Source organism: Herpailurus yagouaroundi, unplaced genomic scaffold (assembly GCF_014898765.1).
Source record: "Herpailurus yagouaroundi ecotype Mexico unplaced genomic scaffold, PumYag 184, whole genome shotgun sequence".
NCBI lineage: Eukaryota > Metazoa > Chordata > Mammalia > Carnivora > Felidae > Herpailurus > Herpailurus yagouaroundi.
In genome coordinates this window covers 21,771,986-21,776,143 of record NW_024412415.1, presented here as the reverse complement: position 1 = coordinate 21,776,143, position 4,158 = coordinate 21,771,986, and positions in this window count along the sequence as shown.

The following is a 4,158-nucleotide window of genomic DNA, read 5'->3' as shown; positions in this document are numbered from 1 at the left end:
TATTCAAAATATTGAAAACAATTCCTGTCAACCAAGATTCTATACCTGGCAAAGTTGTCCTTCAGAAACAAAAGAAGGATAAAGACTTTTCCAAACATGAAAACTAAGGGAGTTCAATGCCACCAGATTTGCCTTACAAGAAATGTTAAATGGGGTATGCCTGGGTGGCTCAGTCAGTTAAGTGTCCGACTGGGTCTCAACTCAGGTCATGATCTCATGGTTCATGAGTTCGAGCCCCACATCAGGCTCTGTGTGGATAGCACAGAGCCTGCTTGGGATTCTTTCTCTCCCTTTCTCCCTGCCCCTTACCTGTTCTCTCTCTCTCTCTCTCCCTTTGTCTCAAATAAATAAGTAAAAGAAATGCTAAATGGGAGTTCTTTTAGTGGGAGCAAAAGAACACTAATTAACACCATAAAAAACATAAAAAAGTTATTGTAAATCTCACTTTGCAGATGACATGATTTTATATGGATAAAATCCTAAAGACTCAACCTAAAAACTATTAGATCTAACCAATGAATTCAGTAAAGTTAAAGGATAAAGATTAACATTCAAAAATCAGTAACATTTTAGGGCACCTGGGTGGCTCAGCTGGTTGAGCCTCCAACTCTTGATTTCAGCTCAGATCATGATCCCATGGTCATGGGATTGAGCCCCATGTCAGTTCCACATTGAGCATGGAGCCTGCTTAAGATTCTCTCTCTCTCTCTCTCTCTCTCTCTCTCTCTCCCTCTCCCTCTGCCCTCTCCCCTACTTGCTCTCTCTCTCTGTCAAAAAAAATCAGTAACATTTCTATACAGTAACAATAAATTTTCTGAAAAAGAAGTAAAGAAATAATCTCATTTATGATAGCATCAAAAACAAAATACTCAGGAATAAATTTAACTAAGGAGGTGAAAGATCTCTACTCTGAAAAGGCATGTGATGAAAGAAATCAAAGAAAACACTAAATAGAAAGGTATCTTGTGTTCAAAGGTTGTAAGAAGTAAAATTGGTAAAATGTCAATACTACCAAAAGCCATCTATAGGTTGAATGCAATCCTCTCAAAATTCCAATGGCATTTTTTTACAAAAGTGGGAAAAATACTTCTAAAATTTATATGGAACTACAAAAGACTTTGAATATCCAATAAGTCCTGAGAAAGAAGAAAAATCAGGAGACATCACTTCCCGATTTTAAGCTACTCTATAAAGCTATAGTCATCAAATTAGTATGATACTGGCGTAAAAACACAAATAGACCAAAGGAACAGAATCAAGAGCTGATTAATAAACCCAAGTGTATACAGCCTACTAATAGTTGCCAAGGGATCTAAAAATACTCAATGGAGAAAAGACAGTCTTTTCAATAAATGGTATTGGGGTAATTGGATATGCACATGCAAATGAATGAAACTGGAAACCACTCACAAAAATTTCTTAAACCACTCACAAAAATTAACTCAAAATGGATTAAGGACTTAAGTGTAAAACCAGAAACTACAAAACTCCTAGAAGAAAACATAGGAATTTACATGAGTAAATTAACATGAGTCTTGGTAATGATTCTTGGATATGACACCTAAAGCACAAGCAACAAAATAAAACATAAACAAGTGATAGTACATCAAACTAAAAAGCTTCTGGACAATAAAAACAACAACAACAACAAAAAACACCAAACAATCAACAAAGTGAAATAGCCTATGGAATGGGAAAAAAAAAATTTGCCATATATCTGATAAGAGGTTAATATCCAAAATATAAAAAACTCATACAACTCAATAACAAAAAACAAAACAAAAAAGAAAACAACCAAAAACCAAACAGCAAACAATTAAAAAATGGGCAGAGGACCTGAATAGGCAGTTCTCCAAGGAAAATATATGAAAGGATAACAGGTATATGAAAAAGAGGTTCAACACCATTAATCATTAGGGAAATGCAAATTAAAACCACAATGAGATATCACCACACGCCTGTTAGAATGGCCATCACCAAATAGACAAGGGATAACAAATGCTGGCATGAATGTGGAAAAAAGGGAACCCTCGTGCACTGTTGGTAGAATTGTAAATTGGTGGAGCTACTATCAAAAACAGTAAGGAGGGGGGTGCCCGGGTGGCTCAATTAGTTAAGCATCTGACTTCGGGTCAGGTCATGATCTCGCAGTTGTGAGTGCAAGCCCCATGTTGAACTATGCGCTGACAGCTCAGAGCCTGTTTCAGATTCTGTGTCTCCCTCTTTCTCTCTGTCCCTCCCCCACTCGTACTCTATCTGTCTGTCTCTTTCTCAAAAATAAACATTAAAAAATAATTTAAAAAAAACAGTAAGGATTCTAAAAAATGTAAAATGTAACTACAGTATGATCCAGAATTCCACTTCTGGGAATATACCCCCAAAGAAAACAAAAACAGTACTTTGAAAGATATCTGCACCCTCATGTTCATAGCAGCATTATTTATAATAACCAAGACATGGAAACACCCTAAGCGTCCATTGACTGATGAATGAATAACAAAGTTTTGATAAATATATATGTAATATATATATTCCACTTGAATATATAATATGTTATACATGGAATATAACCAATGAAATATATAATATTCAGCCATAAAAAATAAGGAAACCCTACCATTTGCAACAATATGGATGGATGACCTTGAAGGCATTACCCTAAGTGAAACAAGTCAGAAAGAGACAGACAAATTTCTATTTTCTCACATAAAGGTAGAATCTGAAAAACAAAACTCACAGAAGAAGAGATCAGACTTGTTACCAGAAGCAGAGGGTGGGGGAGGGGAAACTGGAGGAAGGTGGTCGAAAGGCACAAACTTCCAGTTATAAGATAAGTGAGTACTAGAAATGAAATGTACAACATGACTATAGCTGGCACTATTATATAAGGAAAGTTAAGAGAGCAAATGCTATGAGTTCTCATCACAAGCAGAACATTTTTTCCTCTTTTTTGTTTTCTGTTTATTATATCTATAAGAGAAAATGGATGTTAACTGCCCTATTATAGTAATCATTTCACAGTATCTGCAAATCAAACCACCATGCAGTACACCTTAAACTGCTATAGTGATGTATCTCAATTTTTTCCTCAATAAAACTGGGAAAAGAACACGACATAAAGAGTACAGTGAGTATAATGATTGGTTTTATGTTCAACTTGGCTAGGCTTAGGTACCCAGTTATTCAATTAATCTAGCTGTTGCTATGAAGGTATTCTGTGGGTGTGGTTAACATCCACAATCAATTGACTGTAAGTAAAGAAGATTATCATTAATAATTTGGGTGGGCTCCATCCAATCAGATGAAAGGCCTTAACAAAAGTGAGATAGTCCTGAGAGAAGAAATTCCAACCGTGGACACTGCAGTGAATGGTTTAAGAGTTTCTGGCCTCCTGGCCTGCCCTACAGATTTTAGACTCAGCCCCCCACAATCATGTAAGCTAAATCCTTTAAATAATATAATAAAAAATTACAATAAATGTTATGATAGTCATAATAGATATTATAGCAAGTTACTATGCTTACATATGCATTGTGTGTGTGTGTGTGTGTGTGTGTATTCTCCTACTGATTGCAGGGGACAAAACCTTGATAGAACCCTCCCTGCCAGTATGTAAGCACAGACTTGGAATTTGGTACCCCTAGAACCTTTATCATCAGCTGTTCCTTCCAATTAGGCCCATCTCCTCTCTCTTCATGCTCATTTTCCTACTTCTGTTCACATCACTCTTCCCTTATAATTTGTCTCTACACCTCCTACCTTATAAACTCTATCCCTTTCCTTACTCTCTAGCTCCATCCCAAGTCCTCCATGAAGCTGTCTCTTTTTGCTCTTTTCTTTCTCTAAACTCCCTGAGTAGTTATTAGCTGTCCTATTCACTGTGATTCTTAACCTTACATATCTTACCTAACACTGTTTTGTATTTAGTGTCCACCACTAGTAAGTATAAATTTGCAAATATAAATCTGAGTGTGCAAGAAATACCACATTTCTTTTTTTGTTTAAATCAAATTAAATTCACCTCAGACATGAGTGACCCACCCTCAATTCTATTGGAGTAGAAGGAAACCTAATCTCGGTTATCACTGGGCTTTCCTCCTTTCTTCCTCCGGAGTGCACCCGAACCTCAAAGACTTATGTTGAGTCTAGAACATGGTG